The 25,409-nt window shown below is 37.9% G+C and overlaps 1 protein-coding gene and 1 pseudogene across 3 annotated transcripts in view; one reads left to right on the forward strand and one right to left on the reverse strand.

Moving 5' to 3' along the window:
- The window catches only part of Clcn5 (chloride voltage-gated channel 5), a 224,782-nt gene that overhangs the window by 154,787 nt on the left and 44,586 nt on the right, over positions 1-25,409 (reverse strand). The window contains exon 1 of one of the 3 annotated variants that reach the window (XM_004646270.2): positions 18,081-18,147. The exons of the other annotated variants lie outside the window; for them this stretch is intronic. The gene's annotated coding sequence lies outside the window, so the exon portion shown is untranslated. Of the gene's footprint in view, positions 1-18,080; positions 18,148-25,409 lie in introns of those variants that run through there. 3 annotated transcript variants of the gene reach the window in all.
- LOC101591757 overlaps positions 23,615-25,409 on the forward strand; it is a 32,376-nt pseudogene continuing 30,581 nt past the window's right edge.

Consider the following 25,409-nt stretch of genomic DNA (forward strand, 5'->3'; position numbering starts at 1 on the left):
CTTCCTTCCTTCCTTCCTTCCTTCCTTCCTTCCTTCCTTCCTTTCTTGTTGTTGTACTGGGAATTGATCTCAGGACCTTGAGCTTGCCAGACAGGCACTTAAGCCACTGAGCTATCTCCCAGCTACCTATCTCTCTATGCATCTACCTATTTTAATTTTTTATTTTAAGACAGGATCGTATTAAATCACTAGGTTGCTCAGGATGGGCTAGGACTTACAATCTTTTTGGGATTCAGAGATAGCCCAGTGGCATAAGTGCCTGCTTGGCAAGTACAAGGTCCTGAGTTCAATCTCCAGTACCAAAAGAATAAAAGAACAAATAAAAGTAAGAAATAAGGAACTTACAATCTTTTATCTCAGCCTCCTACAGCGCTGGGATAACAGATGTATTCCACCACACTCAGCTTGGACAAAGATTTTGGAGCAATACAGTAACTGTTGAAATTTTAGGGAAGGAATTTTGTTTGTTTGTTTTTTGAGTTTTATTTTTTGCGGTACTAGGGACTGAACTCAGGACCTTGCACTTGCCAGGCAGGTGCTTTTGCCACTGAGCTATCTCCGTGGTCCAGGAATTGTATTTTTGGTGGTATGAAAGATAGCCATATCATGCTAGGGACAATTATTAACTTGCTGTTGTGTTTATTTGGAGATTAAGTATGGTTTAAGGAGATGTGTCTGGGTATCAAGTTGACAAGGGATGGGATATAACAGTTAACTTAGGGCATTATTGTGAGTTACCATAACCCATTCCATAATTTTATAATAAAATGATGTACTTTAGAATGATGGCAGCTGGTTGTGTGTCTCAGTGGCTGTACCTGAGAGATACAGAAAACAATCTTTGTGTTCACCCATTTGGTATAATGAATGGAAAAGTGTACAAACCTATGAAAAAGTATCAAATTGAAATTTTTTACCCACATAATGTTCTGTGTATTGCATATGTATCTCTGAACATCATGGGGGGAAAATACATCCATACTATTCTTCTAATTGGCAGACATGTAATTTGCCATAATGGAATCCAAGTGCGGCTCGTAGCAACTATGTCTGGGGAAAATAGGAACCCATCTGTACATTCACCTTCTTGGCAGGCAAATGACAAGGTATGTACAAGAGCTCAAAAGGAGCAACAGGTGAGTTTTTCACATGAAATGTATTGAGTTTCTTAAATTTAGGATTATTTTTATTTTTTTTTAATTTTCTTTGTAGAAGTAGTCCAATTCAGTACAGTGGCACATGAAAACCTAGTTGCTGTAGTTTTAGCCACTATATCCCAAAAAAGCCTTCAAAACATGGTATAAAAATACATTCCCTGCTAGATGTGAAATCATATACTTTTGATTTAGAAATTTTTTCTGGAATTCAACCACCAGGTTGAATTATTCATTCATATTTATTCATATTATTCATATAATAATGAACCAAATGATGCTGTGAACAGACTTGTTGCTCCCATCTCCCAAACTAATTAAAATGTAACATTCAACAATTACTTTACCAGTTTCTGATTGATGTTACTTTTGCTAACAGAGCACAAGTTGACCAGTGCAGGAACTGTCTTAGGTGCTCTTCACTAGTTGCTGGGACAAAACCCGACACTCAAAATGAAGAAAGGAAAGGTTTATTTACTTTACAGTTATTGAAGGTTTCATAGCTTAAAACAGCCTGAATTATGTAGCAAGACCTTGGAACCTTAATCGCAGGTAGCCTCAATTACAGACACCACTGCCCCAGACTACAGGGTCTGGAGGAGAGGCTGGGGCACCGCTGTGTGCAGGATGACCTTCTCCATACCTCCGAGTGAGACCACAGACTTGGAGGCAGTGTGTGCTGTCAGTTTAACGGTTTGTACCTCTCTGGCCCTGCCCTTCGAGCTCCACCCTGGTCCTCTGGCCCCACCCCTCAAGCCATGCACCCCCTCTGCCCCATGACCTACATGAGGCCTTGGGGGTACAACTAGACGCAAACCATAACAGGAACTATATGGAAGAACAAAGCAAAAATTTCTAATGAAATGATGCAATTTGAAAACAGAGAATTGTACAATGTGATCTTTGGATTTCAGAAAGATATAACATTTGCTTTGTATATGGCAAAGAAAAACTGGTACTACTGATATCAACATTGCGCTATGATGGGAAAACTGAAAGAGAAACCTCCATAACACTGAAGCCTGAGATAGTAACATTTTACAGCAAAATCAAGATGGACTAGATACCATTGAAGAATTGTGCAGCAACTATGATGTCACCGAAAACACAAAGGGTTGGCCAACAGTCATATTTTACTTGATCCTAAACATGTACCATGAATAGTCTGATAGATTACAAAGAAAATAACAAGTGCAAAATATGGAGAAAACTTTTTAGAGAATTCAGACTGGAATTCAGATCATTTACAACAGAAGAACAACAAAACCTTTCTGCCCAGGGAACTACACAAAAAAATTATGGAGCATAGTGGAGAGTTCACAAGTGAACAAGCAGTGCAGCATCACAAAAATCTACTACAGCAACAAAAAAACCAAAAAGAGATCAGCTGTGCCCTACAAAAAAAGGCCAGGAAGGGCCGGCCAGATAGCTCAGCAGACTAAAGCACCTGCTTTGGCATAGTACAGTGGATGGAGTTTGATCCCTGGCCTGCTCTGCCAGCTCTGCCCCAGGGCGCACTGAGACTGGGTGTGGTGGTGCGCGCCTCTAATCCCAGTGCTTAGGAGGCTGAAAACAGGAAAATCACTAGGAGTCCAATCTACATAGTGAGACACTGTAGACCCTGTAGACCCTGTACTAAATTCATTTTTAAAAAAAAGGCCAGGAAAACAAAACATACATGACATCAGTGATACTTGTACATGGAACCCTTGCAGTTTTCATGTGTTCTAGGTGTTGTAAGCAAGTACACAGCTGATGTGAAAATGTTGATGTTTATTCTAAACATGGAATACATATTAAGAATTTAATACTTTATTTAATTGATACTTTATTTTCCTGTTAACTCTACATTATATAACAAAAACTTCCTGAAATAAACGCAAGATGTCAAGTATGTCCTACAAAAAAGGCTAAGCACATGTTCTGTCAGTATAAATGATACATGTATGTGAAACATGTTATTGTCATGTGTGATGACTGCCTTAGCTGTGATAACTGAAGTAAAGATTATTTTTGTTGTAGAGTTCTGTTGGTATTTTCACTGTAGTTCACATAATAATTAATTTCTGTTGTTTTTAGACTTTGTAAACCAGAAACAGTTGATGTTCAAAATTTTGATACTCTTATAAACACTCAATAAATATTAAAAATTCAATACTTCATTTTATATTCTTTTCCTGTGAAGTATTCAGTTTAATATAATAAAACTTATAACACTAAAATTAATAATAATAATTCATCAATAGAAATACTTCTAAAGAATAGATGCAGGCTTTCTATGCCCTTTAGTATGATCTTTTTTTTTCTCAGTATGATCTTTGAACACACAATTGCTGTGATGTCCCAAGGTTAACTTGATTGGCATGGAAGATGATCAGTGGATTAGTTAAGCATATTCTGTGTATTCTGCCAGCCAGATAGCTCGGTGGACTAAAGTGCCTGCCTAGGCAAAGCACAGGAACCAGGGTTCAATCCCCAGAACCACATGCCCTGTCAGCCCCACCACCCAGGGCACGCTGAGACTGGGCGTGGTGGCATGCGCCTGTAATCCCAGCGCTTGGGAGTCTGAAAACAGGAGCATTGCTATGAGTACAATCTGTGTAGTGAGACCCTGTAGACTCTGTACTAAATACATTTTTAAAAGGAACATATTTAGCATATTCTGGGTGTATCTGGGTAGATCATAAAGGCATGACCCTAAATACTTATATCTAGTGCCTGGCCCTCCCTCTTTATTGCAATTCCCTTGCTCTGCTTCCCAGCCACCATGAACTGAACAGCTTTACTGTATCATGCCCCCTGCCATGATGTTTCTGTTTTCAAACTAGTCTATGGTGAACTGAAACTTCTGAAACAGTTATCCAAATAAGCCATTTCATCCTTTACGTGGTGGGTGTTGGCTATTTGCTCCCATCAGTGGGAAAGCTGTCAAGTACAGTAAGTGAATTTCATTTCATATTTAGACTTTGGTCCCAGTCCTGACATATTTTATTACGTATATACAAATATTCCAAAATATCAAAACAACCCAAAATAGTTCTGGCCCTAGGCATTTCATATAAGTGATATTGAACCTCTATTAGAAATAAATAAATCACCGTACACAGAAATATTTTTAAATGAAGCAATATACATTAAGAAATTATGACTACTTCACATCACTAAACCATCCCTCAAATTTAAAATTAACTAGAGTATGAATTTTTTTTTTTGCTCTGAATGCCTTCAGGGCAGGTTTGGTTGGCTGGAGTTGTGGGGATTGAACCACAGCAACCTGAGCCTGACTGCTTAGTTGAAGCAGCCACTTAAAGAACTGAGCTAAGGGGCAGGCCCCCTAGAGTATGAATTTTAAAGGAAAAAGTACATTGCTAAGTGAAAAATAAGAGTTATAAAAAAGGGGGGCTGGCCAGATAGCTCAGCAGACTAAAGCGCCTGCTTAGGCAGGCTCAGTGACTAGGGTTCAATCCCCAGCATGCCACACCAGGCCCATCCCTGAGGCAGGCTCAGATGACTGAGACTGGTTGTGGTGGTCTGTGCCTGTAATCCCAGCGCTTCAGAGATTGAAAACAGGAGGATCACTGAGTCCAATCTATGTAATGAGACCCTGTTCGCCCTGTACTAAATACATAAAAAAGACTTATAACAACAAATTTTATGCAGTAGATAAGATAAAAATAATTATAAAAAAATTTTAAAAGTTATAAACTAGCTCTCTTGCAGGATCTACTGGGGCTGTTTCTACTTTTTCCCCTGGCTGCAAATGTGGCGCAGGGACAGGAGGTGAGGGGGGCTGCGACCCTGCGGGCCAGATTGGGGCGTGGAGGAGGCTCAGTTTCGGAAGACTGATCGGGGAAATCTAGGCACCCCCTCCCTGCCTCATGCCAGTGCCGGGTCGCCTTACAGCTCAGCGCATCCCAGGGAGCAGAAGCTGGAGCCTCTGCGGGGCCTGATGAGCTGTCTGTCCAGCGGCCTGGGCCCTGGGCCCCAGCGCGCGGGTCGTGGCCTCCTCTGCCGCACACCCGCCACTGCTGTCCAGCCAGCTGGTGCATTAAAGATTTAAAGCCAAAAAAAAAAAAAAAAAAAGTTATAAACTAGATTAAATAAAATCTAACCCGAATTGGCTACAAAAATAAAAATGTTAAAATAGCTACTCTTTTTGATATTATTAACATAAAAGAGCAAGACACTCATTATAGAACCTGAAAAACACTAAATTTTAACATAAAGACAAGGACAGGATAAAATAAAGGCAATACAACATTATTTTTAACTAAACAGTAAATTAAAAAATAATGATTTTTAATAAAACTGATTAATTCAGTATGATAGATAAACATAAGCTTAGTTGGAGAAATTATTCTAGTACCTGGATAAGTGAAATCAAGTTAGCAACAAAAACTATGATGAAAAAATTCAGTACAGTCGATCTATTTCATACAGTCAATCCAAATATAATCATCAGGCTTATCATAAGATTCAAGTGAAAACTTTCAGAAATTGTCATTTTCTGTAATCATTCATCATATACTGAGACACAAAACTACTTAGATTATTAGGAAATTCTATATGCAGATATGTTAAAAATCATGAATAGCTTTCTCAAAGAAAAATAAGGACCCAAAAATAATAAATCATCTAAAGCAGGCCAAAGATATAAGCGATGTTACAAACTTGAAATAAACAGAGATATGTAAATGGTTAAATATTAAATGAACAACAATATCATTATGCAAATAGTACTTAAGAGTATTCCATAAAATTTATTTTCATAAGGTAAATGTCAGATTCATTGTTAAACTGAACTTGTCACTAAAAATCCCAAAAAGAAAATTATAAATTCATCTTATTTGTGGACATAGCAACAAAATTCAAAATACAACTTTATGGGGCCTGGGAGATGGCTCAGTAGAATAAGTGCTTGCCTGGCAAGTGCAAGGCCCTGAGTTCAATCCCCGGTACCACAAAAAAATAAATAAGTAAATACAACTTTAAGCAAATTATACATCAAAACTTAAAAAGAGTTGGTCATCCTGATTAGTTAGGTTTGAGCCTAAGCTTGCAGGATGATTTTCAGTAAGGACAGAGTCATAAGAAAAACACTGAAAATATAACTGAATAAATATGATTTTAAATATCTGAAAATTCAACATTCAATTTTAATTTTAAAAAGTAGGATTTTCTTTTAGTATTATAACTATGATGTGTTTGAAAAAAGCCAACATTCTACTTGAACTATATCAGAGTTATATACCCTTAAAAAGAAAAATCCCACAAAGATATCTAATCATCATTCCTAATTAACTATGTTAGAAAACTTGACCATAGTAATCAAGTATTAAAAGGAAGATGAAAACAACTACTTGCACATTATATACTTAATTATATTACTTAGAAGACAGAGATGTTGAGAGTTGAATTTATTTAAAATGAGTTCAAGAAGTGAGGCAAATAGAATGAATTGAATGAAGCACAACTGATTATGAAGAACCATATTCAACCACTGTGTTAAGAAAAAAATAAAGACAAAACCAAGTAACAATTTCTCCTCAAAAACACTTCTCCCCTCTCCGGTCCCAAAACAGACTTCATACAAAGATGTTTCTCATAGTTTTACTTATATATTTTACATCCCAGACATGTGATGAAACCAGTTCAAATAGTCCATTTATTGTTTAACTGACTGATCATTTATTGTGAGGGATACACATGTGAACATGCTTTCAGTCCCTGTACCGAGCTGTATTGTTATGGTTTGTGTTTAGTGGTCGCCACAAATTCTCATGCAGTCACTGGGGCAGGCTTCTAGAGTTTGTGATTAATTCATGATCCAATGCTGGGATTATGGGTGTGAGTGCTATATCCGCTCTGGGGCAGGGAGCCTGAACACAATGTAAGGAAGGGAGAGGGGCTTGTTAGCTGCCACAGCCCCTTTGCTGTTTTCCGCTGCCATGAACAGCTGCCCTCTGCCATGTGCCTCTCTCCCTTAGAACCTTAGAGTATGAACTGAAACTTCCACTAACTTTTCTTCCTTGATTTTGGGTGTTGGGCATTTTGTCCCAGGAACAAGAGAAAAGTAACCAAGACATGTACAGATTAATTATAAACAGTTTTGTATAACAATTACTTATACTTCAATAGAGCTTGGGGAGAAGCATGACAGTCTCTGAGCTCATGTAACCTACATAATATTCCTTAATTTAGCCATTAAACTAAATATTTCTAGGGGCCAGGTATATGGCTCAGTCACACAGTACCTGCTTAGCAAGTGGAATGTCCTGAGCTTGATTCCCAAAAGTACTCAAAAAATAAGATAAAATAAGTATTTCTGTCACACATTGATGCATGGGAATGAATATTTAAAAAACATGAATTGAAGAAGACTAATAATAGAAAAACTGCACACCCAGTTATAAAAAGCAATGTGAAAAGATTTTGTCTATATACATGCAAATAGAAACAAACAGAATTGGAGAGCCCAGGCTGGGCATGTGAGTGACACCACCTGGGGCCCGCTGGATCCTCATTCGACCCAGAGTCCAGGCCTGGCATGTGAGTGGGACCAGCCGGAGCACAGAGTCCTCATTCAACCCAGAGCCTAGGCCTGCCTTGTGAGTGGAACTTCCTCCATCAGACAGGCCTGGTGTGGAACCGTGGGGCAGAACTCCCTGCAGAGAGGCTAGAAGCAAAACCCACCCAGCTGATCCAGGAGCAGAACTTCTTGCCAGAGTGGCACAGCAAGTACACTTTCAAGGGCTGCAGCAGGAAGAAGTGGAGCACAGCAGCCAGTCACAAGCCACACCCACCTGGACCACTTTGAACTTGGTAGATCTGGACCTGGTGTTAGGGTAATAACTACCAAAGCTGTACACCAAAGGTCAGAAAACAGTGCTTTACAAAATGACAAAGAGAAAGAGCAAAATGCATTCTCAGGCCCCAAGGTCATCAGAACAAATGCAGGGGACAACAGCATAGAAGAAAATGGAAATCACACACCTGAAATCTCTGAAATAATACAGTTGCAAGTAAAGAAACAACTGCAGAAAGGTATAAAGGAAATCAGATCAGAAATAATTACTGAAGTAAAAAAAGAAATAACTATAATGAAAAAAGTACTAAGTGCTTATAAAGAAGACATTGATTTAAAAATAGAGAATAGAAAAATGATGGAATCCTTGAATGAGCAATACAGGAAAGAAATAGAATAAATGAAGCAGGTTCAAAGTGCTATACAAGAATTAAAACCTTAATCATAAGCTAGCAAAACCATTTGAATGAAAGTGAAAATAGACCTTCAGACCTGGAAGACACCATTGCAGCTAGTGAAAAGGTAAGAAAAGGTCTTTTAAAAACAACTACAATGCAGGAAAAAATAATTAAACATCTGCAAGACGATGAAAAGATGAACAACATAAGACAAACAGGCACCAATGAGAAAGGAGTCAATACAAATGATATAAAAAGAATATGGGCAGAAGTAATAGCAGAAAACTTCCCAAATGTGGGGAGATAATCTGACATTCAGTAACCAAAGCTTATAGAACTCCAAATAACATCAACCCAATTAAAACCACACCCAAATGTATAATAATCAAGATACCAAAAATTCAGCACAAGAACAGTATACTAAAAGCCACTAAAGAAAAGAAACAGATCACATTTAAAGGAAAACCTATCAGAATAATGACAGATTTCTCCTTACAAACCATCAAGTCAAGAAGAGCATGGAGCAAAGCACTACAAGTCTTGCAAGAAAATAAATTCCAACCCAGATTGATATACCCTGCAAAACTCTCTTTCAAGTATAATGGAGAAGTGAAATACTTCCATGACAAAGAACAACTAAAGAATTTCATGATGACAAAGCCAACCCTACACAGACTACTTAAAGATATTCTAGAGAGGGATCAAAATGACCACAACTCCACGAATGAGAACAAAAAAAAAAAACTCACCAAAAAGGGCAAACAATTAAACACAGGAGAATAAGAGGTATACAAAAGCAGTCTTTCGGTTATTCTTTTGTACACAGCAGCAAAATATTTCCATCAGCACACTCTACAAATGGACTTCTCCTGTACCCTATAGGTCATGATTCTTTCCAGGTCTACAGAGTACATATCAAGGAAATAGCAATAGCTCAGTCCCACAAGTGACACCTGGCCACCAGTTAGCATCATGGACACTGTCCACGTCCACCACATACTAGGACTTTGTGTGATATCCTACCCTCTAAACTGTTAGAAGTGCTAGTCATATATTTGCCCTTCCAGTATTATATTATGTTTTATTCTTAGTAATTCTTTATTATCATGAAAACTTTTTCTTAGTTGAATTGTTTTGAAATAATTAATTTTCTGAATATTGGTTAATATTAATTTTTGTTTTAAGATTTATTTTTTTTTAGTAAGAAATTTAGAACACTAATTTATGAGGATAAATTCCATTTGTCAGAGCAAAAACGGATCACAGGTAGCCCCGGAGCTGAGGAACACCTTTGATTTTTGCCAAAATCTGTGAGTCCACCACTTTCTGATCCACCTTGCACTGCTCTGAAATCTGCTATTTCTCTTTCTCGGTGTTGAAGATCTCGCCCTCCTGGTCTGGGCTTCCACAGCTTCTTTTTCTTAAAGTAAGCATCAGTGAGGTGTTTGGAGATTTGCACATTGCTGATATCAAGTTTTGTAGAGGTAGCAATGACAATTTTCTGGTGTGTTCTTTGTAGAGGAACATGATCAAGGCTCAGAGGCCCAGTCACAAGTAGCAAGCCACTCTCCAACTGCTTCAGGAAGACCACTCTCTTGCCTCTGTGACGCCTGGTGAGGATGATCAAGATGGTGCCGGGATTGATGCTAGCTCGAAGTTTCCGCACATGCTGACTGAAGGGTTTCTTGCCATGGCTCCCGAGCTTTTGGGGCACATCTTCAGTAGGGTAGTCCCTAGGCGTTTTTCAAAGCTTAACCACCTGGCTACCTCCATTCTTGTCCCTATCGCCCGGTTTTGGATGGTAGCAAGAACTTTCTCCTTTTTCTTCTCAACCTTTGATTTAGCAGCTGTGTACTTTCTCTTGTACAAAGCCTTTCTGGAATACATGGCAGATCGGGAGTACCTACCAATTCCACTAACCAGGACAGGATTTCGGCTGCAGTGGGGCTGCCCCTTCTTGGACTTTTTTGCTTTCTTCACCTTACCCTTTTTACCAGTACCACTGGCAGAAGCCTTCTGAGCTTCAGGTTTCTTCTCTTTAGCGTCTGGCTTCTCAGTTTTTTCACCCGCCATCTTGCAAAATGGGAAAGAGCTGTTTTAAGATTTATACTGTATCTTTGACTTACAATCTACTAATAAGACATGGTATGATATTTTTTCCTAGTATTAGAAACTTTAAAAAGTATATTTCCATTTTCCATTGACTTTATATTACTTCTTCCTTGTCTTTTGCACACACACACACACACACACGAAAAAAAATGTGTATAACCTGACATAAGATTGATACTATTTTGCAGAAACCTTCAATGATCTTTTAGATGGGTTCATCTAATATATTTTACATAATCCTGCATAACTACCATCTTTTGTACATAATTTTATTGATAAACAAATAGTAATGAGACAGTTTCAAATCAAATTGGTAGGACAGTTTCAATAATTAACACATTGCATAAATTCCTCCCAGTGGTTAATTGCTGTACAAGATGCGGACATGATATCCTATTTACAAACACCATTAGAACAAATTCCTCTATTCATTAAGAGAATGTAACTATATATCTATCCTAACCACTTTAAATACACAGATAAAAAATGGACATTCATCTGTATCCCCTTTTTTTGTTAAGTTCCATTATTTGAATATTATAGGTGTGTTCACTCAGCAAAATAATCTGAAAGAGTTCAGTAGTCCATAACTACCATTTTGAGAGCTCTTTATTCTTTATCCAGGACCATACAGCAACTTCTCTTGCCTTCTGGATTATGCTCTTTGTTATTTTCTATATGCTACGTATGGAGGTATTAGAATGTTTCGAGTTTGTATAACTGGAAAATATTTTGCTTTTAGTTTTCAAAAGTATGTTTGCTATCTATAAAATTCAATAAGGACAGATTTTTTTTATTTCAGTCCTTTGAATTAATTAGTCTAGTTTATTACCCACTTGCTCTTTTTGTTTCTAATATGGATAAGATGCTATTTCATTTTGTTGTTCCATAGCTAACATTTTTATGTATATGCTTTAATGATTTTTTTCTTTACAATTAGTTTTGAACAATTTCATTTTTGTGTATCTTGGTATGATTTTTTTCAAATTTCTTGTGCAAATGCTTCATTTTTCTTTGAAATGTGGTGCTATAATTTCAACTAAATTCAGAAATTTTAAATCTTTAAATATTTATTGCCTACTCCTTTCTACTTTGAGAATTCTAAATATATGAATATGTTTCTTGATTTTGGCATAGAGTGAACTATTATATGACAGATCTATAAATTCTTTCTTCTTCATCTTTATTTTGGACAATTTTTATTGTTATATTCATTTAAGTTTGTAAACAATCTATTTATAATGTGCAATCTATTATTAATCCCATGCTATGTATTCATTTCAGAAATATTTCTCTAAAATTCCCTGTCTACATCTTATATCTTTCACGTTCCAATATTTGTCTACAATTTTTAATATGCTATGTAATTACTGATTCTCAATAAAGTTAATGAGAAAAAAGATAAAAAAGAAGAAAAGAGAATTTGTAAGAAATGGACCACAATATGCACAGCTGGCAATTTCATAACAGAATAGTTTTCTATACACAGATCCACTAAACTTGCACTGAAACTTTTAGAATGTCTTCAAGAGCAAACTGTGGCATTATTTGGCTGCCTTTATGTGAGAGCTGTACGTCTTACTGGTGACCAACCTTCATGTGCAAGTAACTCAGTACATCTTTACTTTTCCCCTCTTGTCTGTTCCTTTTTATCGTAAATAACACAAAGCTGAAGTACTTCCTGTAAATTATTTGCTGCATTTATTGAAAGAGGAGTTTAATGTTCCCTTTTCCTGATTTTCAAACCAGATGAATGGAACATGTTCTATTTCTTCACATTGTAAGGGTTACTTTTTCCCCTTTGTGACCCTTAATTAAATTCTTTCATTGTGTCAGCAGCCTTTGATAGAATATTTTAAAAGTCCTCCCCCCCCATTTTATATGATTGTATTTTTTGAAATATAAAAAGAAATCCTGAAAGCAGACATTACAACTCCCTCATCAGGGCAGGGCCTCCTCTGTATTCGTGCTACTCTTGGCCACTCGAGACATTCAAAGGCATTCTTAATGTTTATTCTGAAAACTTTGAACTTCTTTTTTTAATGCCACCTGCATGAGAAACTGTTTTGTCTTTGTTGCTACTCAGAATAAAACACACAAACATTAACAGTACAACACAAAAAGAAATGAGCATGGTAGTCAAGCAAAAAGAGGAACTGCCTTTCAAGCCATGGTAAATCACTCCCAGATCCCTTCTATACACAATTCATGGCTCTAGTTGGAAGCATTACAAAGAAATAACTCCAACACAAAGTACACCGCATCCAGGTACCTCGGCTGATTTCCTTGATGGTGCCATTGATTGTGGTGAACTGATTTTTATAAACATTACTATATTGGTTTCAGCTTCATATTTAGTTTGAACATAATTGTAGCCCAAATATTTTCTTCTCCATATCTTTTTATTATTCTCTCCAAAGTTCAACAGCTGCTATTCTCAGGCTGGTAGTTAAGAGAAAGGAATGAAGTGAGTAATATTTGAATTGAAGCCTCGATTCTTGAAAGACTTGACTTTTGCAGTTTAAAATTTCATTTAGTAAGTAAACAAATGCACCAAAACTCTGCTAAGAATGAGAAGCTGAGGCAGGAAAAATAAAATAAAATACCAAGCGTATCTTTTTATGGAATTTCAAGATAGTTTTTAGTTTGTTCATTTGATCATTAGTTTTTGGCTACTATGTAACATAATTTTCCAGTATAAAAAGTTTGAAAAAAAAAAGGATGTGGATAAGGCTTAGAGGCAAAGCATAAGAAATCATGAAATCAGAAATTATTATTCAAGCAACTTCAGCTACGTCAGAGAATAAGATAGTGAAAAAAGAATTCACAAATATCTATGGATTATAATGTGAGAAATGAAGGTTTTTCAGGGAAAGGAAATTTTAATAAATGACACTGAGAAAATGGCTAAAATTAATTCCAGATGAGTCAAGAATTCAAAGTTTTTAATTATAAAAATCTATAAGAAAATAGAATGCTGCACTTATATTCAGTGTGTGACAAAATTTTATTAATAGCAGGGCCAAAGTAAGAATGACTATCCATGCATGATGAATATGACTAAAAAATAATTATACATGTACAGCCTTATATGCCTCCAGTCCCAGCTGCTCAGAAGGCTGAGACAAGTGCATCATTTGATACTCATACAGCCCAGGAGTTCCAAGGCCACTGAGGGCAACAGTGTATGATTGTTCTCTCAAAAATATTTTTTTGGGGGCCAGGGAGATGGTTCAGTAGAATAAGTGCTTGCCTGGCAAGCTCAAGGGCCTGAGTTCAATCCCTGGCTCAAAAAAAAATTGTCTTTTTCAGACAAGGTCTTTCTCTGCAGTTCAGGCTGGCCTTGAGCTCATTTTATAGCCCAGGCTGGCTTTAAACTTGCAACAATCCTCCTCAGCCTCCTGAGTGCTGTGATTACAGGCATGCGCTACCAAGCCTAGCTTAAGAATACTTTTTTTTCTTTTCTTTTTAATGTATTTAGTACAGCTTCTCACTATCAGCTCAGAGTCGTGGTGATCCTACTGCTTTCAGCCTCCCCAGCGCTGGGATTACAGGTGTGCTTCAACACACCCAGTCTCAAAACTACAACTTTTTTAAAAATGTATTTGGTTCATGCAGGGTCTCACTATGCAGCTCGGATTGTAGTGATCTTCCTGCTTTCAGTCTCCCCAGCACTGAGATCATAGGCATACACCACTATACCCACTCTGTGGACGACTCAGCCCACCCTTGATATGGGGCTAGCATGGCATGCGGTGCCAGGGATCGAACCTCAGTCCTTGAATTTGCCTAAGCTTTCCTAAGCAGGCGCTTTAATCTGCTGAACTATCTTGCTAGCCCAAAAATACAACTTTTAAAAGGCGTAGTTTAATACTTTTTTAAATGCATTTAAAAATAAAATATTTTCAAAATTGAAAAGTGTAAATGCAAAGCAATATGGATAAAATTAGTCATGATTTTGATAGAAAATAACTTCACAGAAAAAAATAATAAAATTCTGATATAACCATATAGTTGTACTAGTTTTCTCTCACTGTGTGGTTGAAGGATACTTGAAAGTTATTTTTAAGAACCCTTTTAAGGTATTTTACAGTATTTTGTTTTGCCTAAATTCTAAAGAAACAAAGCTTTCAACAGAGTTCAAAGTAATTTTTTTGGTTAAGTATTCCTAAAAGTAACTTTAGATTTTAAATGTTATTTTAACATTGTAATATCAAACTATGAAAGAAATATACTGATATATAATTACAATGATACCTTCATTCACAAACAGAAGTATTTGGAACATTTTTTTTTATTTGCAAACCGTGCATCAGGTGGCAAACATGACCATGGCCACCTTCCCCACACAAACACAAATGCAACCAACTTTTCAAAAATTACAGAAAAAAATTAAGCTCATGACCAAGGTGCCACTGTAATTCTGCATTCTAACAACACGAATTATGTGTATCTTTAGCCCCAAATCAGTAGACAGTACTAGACTTTTAAGATGACTAATCAGTATATATAAAAGCAAAGTGATTTCAAAATGAAAGAATTATAGAAAAATAAAGCAGGAAAAGCATAGCATAAAAGATAAAGCCAGTAGAAAAGATAAAAAAAAATTAAGTCATGTTGATCAAAAGGTGTAAAATTTTAGTTAGACAGGAGTTATAAGTTCAAAAGATCTATTGCACAAAGTGGTGATTATAGTTAATAACAATGTATTCTATCACTGAATATAGCTGAGAATAAATCTTAAGTATTCCCACCACATAAACATACAAGAGGTAATGCATATTAATTAGTTCTACTTAGTCTTTCCACATTATGTACATATTTCAAAACATCACATTATATGCCATAAATATATATGAATAAAATTTGTCAACTAAAATCAATCATTTCAAAGATTACCTAATGCCAGAGGGATTTTTTTTTTAATTTTTTGAGACAGAGTCTCGCCGTATATTCTACACTTCCTTTGAACTCAGTATGTAGTCCAGGCTAGCCTTGCGCTTGCCACAATCCTCTTGCCTCAGCCTCCCAGGGGTCTGGGAATACAGGGGTGAGCCACCAAATCCTGCTTGAAAGGAATTTCTAAAATTCATGAACACACTGCTAAACAAGATGAAAAGGAATGATGGGGCTGAAAAGGAATTTCTTTATTAAAGAATGAACAGAACGAATTCAAGATAAAAAGCTTAATAACTACCTTGTGATACACACAGAAACAAGCAATACAGAGGGCCATGAGTGAATTCCCTTTTTTTAAAAACAAATCAGCTGCTTTTCAGTTATTTTAAAATTGGTCGATGGTTAAATAAACTCTAGTATATTTGATATATTTGTGCCTTGCATGGGGGCACACACCTGTAATCCCAGAATGTGGGGAGGCTGAGACAGAAGGATCACTGAAAGTTCCAGGCCAGCCTAGGCTACATACTGAATTCAAGATCACCCTGAAATACAGAGTGAGACCCTGTCTCAAAAACAAAACAAACAATAAACTCTATTACATTTGTAAAGGACTAAACTTGAGCCATCAAAAGTGAAAAAAGATAAATGCATGGCCCATGCTAGGGTTGGAGGTGTCAACAGAGATGAGCTGCAGCAAGTCTTCCCTAAAATTAAGATAGAACACAAATATCTTTGGGCCCAAGGGGCTGCACAGTGGACATGTGCCAGAAGTCAACACTAAATCTACAGTTTTAGTTAAAGTTGTAGAGCTGGGGGTTAACCCACTTTGCTCATATCTCAAAGTATGATACAGAGACTGTGGCACTCTCTAGAGAGTTGGTACTTTGTAGAGAAGATATTGGCTTCTTTCAAGGTATTTCAGTAGAGTACTTTCTTCTTTCCCCTCGTCCTTTACAAAATTAGCCCCCAACCTGCATTGCAATTTTTATTCCCCACCTTTGTGAGGCTTGTGCTTCAACTGTCCCCCAGCCAACCTCCATACCCAAGGGATGTACTCCCATACTCCAGCAATTCACTATCCCTACACACACACTGTGCTCATGCCTTAATCATCCACATGGGTTGAAAAACTGTCTACTGTTTTGAGTTTACAGGCCAAACCTAACTTCTCAACATATATTCCTTAAACAAAGATTAAGTGGGAGTTAAAAATCATTATGTAAGAATTTTCAAAGGAGATTTCAAGACTGGCAAGTAGAGGCTACAAGCAGAGACAATTAACATGGATGAGGTTTTTTAAAAAAAAATCAATATGTCCCGGCTTTAATCCTCAGCACTAAAATTAATTCATTAAGACTACAAAGAAAGAAAATTATCTTCACATTTAAAGATCAGGGCTGGGATGTAGCTTAGTGGCATAGCACTTGCATAACATGCATGAGACCCTAGGTTCCATTCCCAGCACCTCAAGAAAAGATAAAAAGCAGTCATTATGTATTTCAAGTTATATTCATATTGATTAGGGTCAAAGAAAATTGTAGGCATACTGTGCTTGTATAGAAAGCCTTAGGTGTAATCTTGTGCTTTTATTTTGCAGATGAAGACACTGCGGCCCAGGGTTTCTTAACAATGGCTAATATCAACAGCCCATTCCCTGCACCAAAGAAGGGCTTTGCATGTATGTGTGCACCCTTTCCTATAAGCCTTGGTACAATCCCCATTCAAAAGAAACTGACTCAAAACAGAAGTACTCTCCCATAAGTAACACAGAACAAGTTGCAAAATTTTTGGGACCCAGTGCAAAAGGAAGCTTTGTGAACCCTTGTTACAAAATTATTAGGAATTCCAAGATAGCCACAGCAGAGCATTAAGCCAAGTGCAAGGCCCTCCTGGGTGTCCAGTCCCAAGGGGCTATGCAGTTGACATGTGCCAGAAGTCAATACTAAGTCTACAGTTTTAGTTAAAGCTGTAGAGCCAGAGGTCAACCCACTTTCCTCAGATCTCAACGTCCTCATGACTGAATTTACTATTCTGTTTCTTAGGGAGTTTCAGGGATCAGCTTACCTAGGCTCATACCATGGGTTTGCAAAAGAGAAAATCTGAATACAGGCAGCTTGACTCCAATTGCCCATGGCCACAAAAGAGGCTTTTACGCCCTGTCCCTCTTGCAGGTGACTGAGATCAGCTAGTTATGAGCAATTGGAGAGGCGCAGCTGTCACCACCACAGCTGAATCTGCCTGCTTGCTGCTGGCTGGCCCAGTCCTGCCCACCACCTGCTCCCTCACTCTAAATTCCTCTTTTGTATAGCCTGGGTATCTGGAAATAAAAGGAAAAGGCATTAGAAGACAGAAGACGAAAGGAAGGTGGGGGTGTTTCTTCTTTCTTCCTCTTGCTTCTTTCTTTCTTCCTCCTCCCCCTTTTTCCTCTTCCCTCCTTCCCCTTCTCCTCATCAACCTCCCCCTCCTTCTCTTGTCTCTCCATTGATCTTTTTTGTGATGAGAGGGTGTCTGAAAGAAGATATTTTGAAAAAGTTCCCATGCTGTCCTGATTTAATCTAATAAAGAGAATGAAAGAGGCTCAGACCCTCCCCTATTTTTTCTAGATAACAAAACAAGCTTAAGTGTACTTGCCTTGCTTTACCTGACCTCAAATTCCACAAAACAACTCTCTCTCAAGCAGAAAAAAACTGACAATAGGATCACATTTACCTTTGTTGTGAGGGGCTGTCTTGCGTACTATATGGTAGCCTTGGCCTCTTCACATCTTGGCTATGTGTGACAAACAAAAATGTCTCCAGACATTATCAAAGGTACCCTGGGAAAGCAAATTAACCCCTAGCTAAGAATCACTGATTCAGACTGACAACCAAGCTCTCTTTCTGTGAAATAACACAGTCTCCTCTTCTTGTTCAAAAGATGCAGATCTGGCTGTGGTGTCACACACCAGTAATTCTCACACTCAGGAGGCTGAAGCAGGAAGACTGCTATGATTCAAGGCCAGGCTGGGCTAAAAAGTGAGTTCAAGGCCAGCCTGAACTGCATAACAAGACTATGTCTCAAAAAGATTTTTTTTTTTTTTTTTTTTTTTTTTTGCGGAACCGGGGATTGAACTCAGGCCCTTGCGCTTGCCAGGCAAGTGCTTATTCCACTGAGCTATCTCCCCGGCCCCTCAAAAAGATTTTTAAAAAAAACTTTTTTCACAATTTGGGCCTTTTTGTTTAATTCCATGTGTGTCAAGACACTGTGTAGATACTGGGGTTGATGAACACATCCCTGTTCTTAGTGTATTCACAATTAATAGAAGAGACAGTGTGATTGATAGGCCCAGGAGATTATGGGGGCATGGAACAAGGCATCATGCTATGCTTTCTGAAAGATTACAATAAAGACAGGCACATGTTGGCTAGACAAAGGGATAGGGGAGCAAAACGGCAGGCAGAAGGCAGTGCATATTTAAAAGCAAGATGGCAAAAAAGGTGTGTCCAAGAGCTACCATTTGCTCGGTGCAGCTGGAGACAATCATGTTTGTTCTCTTATAAGGGAGGGGAAAGTGGAAGAAATGATTTCCAAACTTTGTTATCTCCTATTGTTGATGTCCCCATGTGTGCCTCAAACTACTGCCACTGCAAATTTCTTTCTACTAATCTCAGAGCCTTAAGAAAACACTTGCTCCAGATGCCTGAATTAAATCCTGCTCTCCTTGTCTAGCATGACACAATTACCCTTGATTAGAGCTGTTTTTATGTCTGCCCTACTAAGACTACATGCTCCACTAGAGCACAGAACATGGCTATCTCGCTTTTCAGTGCCTCTTCAGAATCGTGCACAGTGCCCAGCACAGAGAAGCCACTCAAGTAGAAGTTGAATGAATGGTGTCCTCAAGTTCCTTATGTCCTAAACTGCACTTGCCAACCCATTCCTTCTTCAAACTAGGTTCTCCTTCTATATTCAGTGTCTTAATTCCAGTGCCCAAAGCTTATCAGAATCTTCCTTTTTATTTCATACATCCATATGTAGTATATCAAGCATGAAGTAAGCTCTGTCCACTGAACACTTCATAAACACTGCATTTGGGAAACAGTCCAAGGAAAGAATATTCACTTTAGAATCCAGTAGAGGTGAGCTAATCTCTTTTCTGCCTCTAGTTGCCAGATAACATTGAACAAGACATTCATCCTCTCAAAGCCTTAGTTTCTTCATCTTTTGGGCATGGGAGGAGCCATTGAGACAGAGTCTTGCTATGTAGCCGAGGCTGGCTTCACACTCACAGTGCTTCTCCTGCATCAGCCTCCTAGTGCTAGGATTATAGGTGTGTGCCACCAAACCTAAATAGATTCCCTAGCTTTCACTGGATTTTATAATACCAAATTCACAAGGTTGTTATCAATTAAAAGTGCAGTACTTAGCATTTTAGCATTACTGGATAAATGCTTCCTCTGCCAAGAGCATCCCTGGCAAAACAAGAAGTAGGTAGGAAAATGGACAGAAAGACTAGCTCACAGGTCAATAAAATAGCACAGAATAAAAGAGATAACATAGAAAGCTGAGGAAGCAATTTAAAATTCCATTTCTTAGGGCTGGGGAGATGGCTCAGTAGAATAAGCACTTCCCTGGAAAGTGCAAAGTCCTGAGTTCAATCCCTGGTTCCGAAAAAAAAAAAATTCCATTTCTTCAAGAGTCACACTTAACTTTTCTATTGTTGTTTCTCTTAAAAATTAACACAAAGCATTTATGCTAATCTCAGAACACAGTACTAATCAAGAGGAATGAAATCATAAATCCTCCCAAAAAACCTGTGCACAGGTTTTCACTGAAAATAATACCAAATAACTGGAGATAACACAAGTGTGCATAAATTAAATGTGGTCTGATCATATAAAAGGATACTATAAGGCAACAAAAAAGAACAAAGTAGCTAGCTGTGGTGATGCATGCCTAGCATTCTGCAGGCTAAGGCAGAAGGATGACAATTTCAAGCCCAGCCTAAGCAACTCTGTACTCTGTCTCAAAACAAAAAAATTAATAAAGGGCTGTCAGTATAGCTCAGTGCAAAGGTCTTGGGTTCAATCACTAACAATGTTCAGTAAAAAAGAATAAAGTATTAATACCTTGAAGACGTTGTGCCGAATAAAAAAGCCACACAAAAGGTCACATATTAAATCATCCTATTCATAGAAATATCTAGAACAGGCAAATCTATGGAGACAGAGAGTAGACCGATGGTTGGCTGGAGCTCAGTACTGGATATTAATGGCTTGGGAGATGTTTTGTTCTGTTTTCATAAGATTTCAAAAATTAATGTGAACAAACCAGGTGTGGTGGCACATATCTGTAATCTCAGCACTCAAGAGGCTGAGGCATGAGTATTGCTGTGAGTTCAAGACCAGCCTGAGCTACAAAGTGAGCTCAAGGCCTGAACTGCATAGCAAGACCCTGTCTCAAAAAGACAAAAAAAAATTAATGTGACTAAAAATGAAATTAAAGTAAATATACTTTAAAATGATATTACATGGGTTAGTTCTGTGATATGCAACTCATATCTCTTTTTATTTTTATTTTTATTTTTTATTAATTTTACTGGAAATAAATAGCAATGACATAGTTGTAAAACCAATTAATATGACAGTTTCAATAATTAATACATTGCATATTGTTGTCTCTTTAGGGGTTATTCATGGTACAAGATGCAGACATGATATCCTGTCCAAACACTATTAGCATAAATCTTTCTTCTCACTGAACTAAGAGAAAGTAGCTGTATATCTATCCTAACTATTTTGTATATACAGATACAAAATAGTCCTTCCTTTGTATCCCCTTTTTTTTTGTTTAGTTTTGTCAAAGGTGGGTATTCCATTGCCATTTAAATATTGTGGGTATGTGAATTCAGCAAAATAATCCAATACAGTCCAGTAGTCCATAATAGTAGCGGGTTATCTACAGAACTGGCAATGTCAGAAGTTGTTGACTTGAGCCTTTTACAGCTCAGCATATTAATATGGATTTACTTTTCATACTTTGTTATTATACTTTTCTGCTGGATAGTTAAGACCAAGATAAAGCAAGACCTATATAACAAATGTAACTTTTGTATCTGAGAAGGTCAGTCAAATCCCCTCAGGATTTACCCTGAAACCCTGTACTGCAGTTCATACATCCTTTGTCAGTGTCAGCCATGTGGATGAGTCATGGCCATTGCTTGACCAATCTGCTCTCTGTGAAAGCCTGAGAGAATGTGTTCTCTCCATGTGACTCTCCTTAGGCACACCCTACATCGTCAATCACTTTCCTCTGTGGCCCCATAATCTCCTTGATCAGAAAATTTGGGACATCATTGAGTTATGGAATATGTAACCCATATCTCAATAAAACTATTTTTAAAGATATAGAGAATAAAAGTAAAACTAGAAAAATGGCCCCAAATTGTGAATTATTTTCTTCCCACACTCTATTAGATTCTCTTGTATATTACAAAATAATCAGGTATGCACTGAGCTAGTGGCTGAGTCTGGGCATGGTGGTGCACACCTGTAGTCCCAGAGCAGGGGAGGTTGAAAACAGGAGGATCACTATAACTCCAAGCTGCATAGTGAGACCCTGTACCAAATACATAAATGGAAAAAAATGCATTTTAACATCTATGCCTATATGCATTCCACTATACAATAGAAAATGTATATAAAAGGGGAGAAAATATGAGCTAAAATAAATAGTAGTTTATAAATTCTATGGTAGGATAGAGAAATGATGTCAAATTTATTAAAATTGTTAAGTGTACTATGGTTGAGTAACAGAATATTTGTAAGAAACACGTGTGCAATTAGTTGAAGGTAAAAAGCCATAAGGTATTGTAGTCAGGGCTTACAAGGGAACAGATTTAAAACAGGACACATAGTTTATAGGATTATTTTATAATATTCACCCAAAAAGTTAAATGGAGAAGAGTGTGAGCAATCTGTCCATGTAGTAGAGACCCAAAGAATCCAGCCAGGAGCCTAGATCTCATGGCAATGTCCTGCATGATCCCAGCTGAAGACCTAGAGCCCAAGGCAATGACCTCCACAAGTCTAAGGCCTAGAACCCATGACAGTAGCTCATGCAAGATGGTATCAAGGATCTGCATTGGAAAGGCCCATACACAAGTTCAGTGGTGGTAGCTGGAAAATTTGCACCAATGGGATGAAGGATTTGTACCAACCAGCATACTGAGGGATCTGCACTGGATCCAGGAAGTGATGCTCTAGGTAAGGACCAGAGCTCCCCCATAAGAATCATAGCCATCCTCAGTAACAGCAAGGACCCAAGGTCCTCTGATAACGAGAACAGTTGAATTCATATCAGGAAAACCAGCCTGACAAGCTTCTCCCTGAGAATAAACAGCACACCATCTTCCCCTCCAGTTATCCTTTTATGCTGTTGGCAACAATCCTTGGGCCTTCCACAGCCAGCACCACACTGAATCAGTTCAATTGGGTATTACAGGTTCACCATTAGTTAATCTACCACAGGTATGAACTTTTAATCCCAAGTGGCTCAGAAAGTATGTATATATGCATACATGCATACAAACACCAGAATGATAAAGCAAATAAGACACAATGCTAAAAATAGGTGAATCTAGGTTAATGATACAAGGGCGTTCTTTGTGTTTGGGCAAATTTTCTGTAAATTAATAATTATTCCCAAATATATTTTTAACACTATAAGCCCTAATTTTTGACTAAGACTTTCAAAATAGTGGAATAAGACTCTTGGTAGATTGTCTCCATGGCAAAGCAACAATTTAACTGACAAAATTTACCTTCAAAAGTAATTACTACATGTCTGTGGAGATGTTCCAATGGAAAAGCACCAACCATTCCTTTCTAACTGGCACCTGACCCTGATGTCAGTTCTAACACAGGAATTTTGAAGCATCCTGTCCTGGGATCAGTGGGCAGCTAACATGGCCTGAAGATAATCTGTGACAAAAAGTAGCAAGAGAAGATGGAACGGTAAACAGCAACAAATCAGCCTCTGAGATTCAGAATCCAGACACTGGGATGTAATATCTTGAGAAAGAAAATAAGGATGGAGGTGAATCCCTGCGACCCGGGAAGGATCTGAAGGGATCATTGGAGCTCACAGAGAAAATGAAGAGACAGACCTCAATGCAGAAAAAGGAGGTAGCAATTTGTACATTCTCCCTGACTTCCCAGCTTGAGGCATGAGAGGGGAAGTTTGAATCTACAGAGACACAGTGAATGAAGGCCAGTGACACCAGCAGGATCCAGGAAGAAACACAACAGAGGAGTGGAGCAGAAGATGCTATGAACTACAACAGCTGGTGAGTGAGTCCAGTCCAAGCATTCCCTGGAGAGAGTGCGTGGCCAGATGCCAGTTTAGGGAAGGGCCAACTGAGCCCAGGACTTAGAGCAGCCACGGTTTGGCTTCCTCTCAGTGCTGCCAGTGACTGGTTGAAGCACAACCAAGGGAGACAACCAGGGTCAGGAGCCAAGATCAGGCTCATAAGTGATATCCAGAGTATTGCAGGCTGAACAACTCAGTCCTCAACCCCACAACCAGAGGCCAGGATCAGGCTGACCTCAGTAGGAAAGCACCAGAATCAAAACCCCACCCTTGTTCATACTGCAGATTTTCTGGGACTAGTCAGACCCTAGCCTGATCCTACTTTGGGTTTGCTGGGACTATCCAGCACACATCTGGGCTCTTATCTGGCTCCTCTGTCTACCAGTGACAGTGGAGACATGCCCTGAATTGGTCACTACCATAAAACTGTAGATCCTAAAAGGTAACAAAATCACTAAGAAATCTCTTTTTTCTATCTATCTTGATTGCTTTTGTTTTCTATGAGTGTGAATACTGATATTAGGGTTTTTTTCTGCTTTGCTCAGTTTTTGTTTTTGTTTTTTCATTTTTCCTTCCCTCCTATGTTCTTCACTGGCTTCACTAGCGTGAAGTATTTCAAGCCCTAAAAGAAAACAACTTGCAACCCAGACTGACATAACCCACAAAATGATCTTTAAAAACTGATGGAGAAAAGAAGACACAGAGTATTCCACACCATAACATCAGAATACACATTCTTCTCAGCAGCACAAAGGACTTTCTTCAAAACAGACTAAACACTATTTCACAGAACATGCTTAATTGCAAAGAAAATGGAACTATCAGATATATTATCAGTTCATTGTGCAATGAAATTGGAAATCAATGGCAAAAGAAACAACAAAACTGCACAAACACATGGAAATTAAATCATACTCCCCGAATAACAAATGGGCCAAAGATGAAATTAAAGAAGAAAATTAGACATTTTCTACAATTAGAAAATGCCAGCACAACATACCAGAACTTATGGGACACAATGACAGCAGTCCTAAGAGGGAAATTTATAGCGCTGAACTCTTACTGCTACTCTTACTACTACTCTCAAGTAAATAACCTAATGTTGAACTTCAAGATTCTAGAAAAAGAAGATCAACTTACACCCCAGGTACATACAAGGGAAAAAATAATAATTATTATTATCATTATTATTATTGTTTGTCTTTTTGAGGTGGGGTTTCACTAAGCAGTTGAGGCTGGTCTTGAGCTCACTTTATATAGCTCAGGCTGGCCTCTAACTCACAGCAATCCTCTGCCTTACATGCCCAAGTGCTGGATTTACAGGTATGGACCATCATACCTGGCTAGGAGGAAGTTATAAAGGTCAGAGGAGAAATTAATACAATTGAGACTAAGAAAATAATACAAAGAATCAATGAACCAAAGAGTTGCTTCTTTGAAAGATTAAACAAAAATACACAAACCTTAGCCAACATTATCAAAAAAGGAAAAAGACTCCAATACATGCAATTAGGAATGAAAAGGGTGAAATCACAACAGATCCTGCAGAAATCCAAAAGTTCATTAATACTTATCTCAAGAAGCTATACTCTATAAATGAGATACAAAATCTGCAGTAGACACCGAGAAAGGGAAAGAAATGGCTCACAAGGAAACAATAACTGGGATGGAGGAAACATAAAGGAAAAG

This window comes from Octodon degus, unplaced genomic scaffold (assembly GCF_000260255.1).
Source record: "Octodon degus isolate 3935 unplaced genomic scaffold, OctDeg1.0 scaffold00263, whole genome shotgun sequence".
In the NCBI taxonomy this organism is placed as follows: Eukaryota; Metazoa; Chordata; class Mammalia; order Rodentia; family Octodontidae; genus Octodon; species Octodon degus.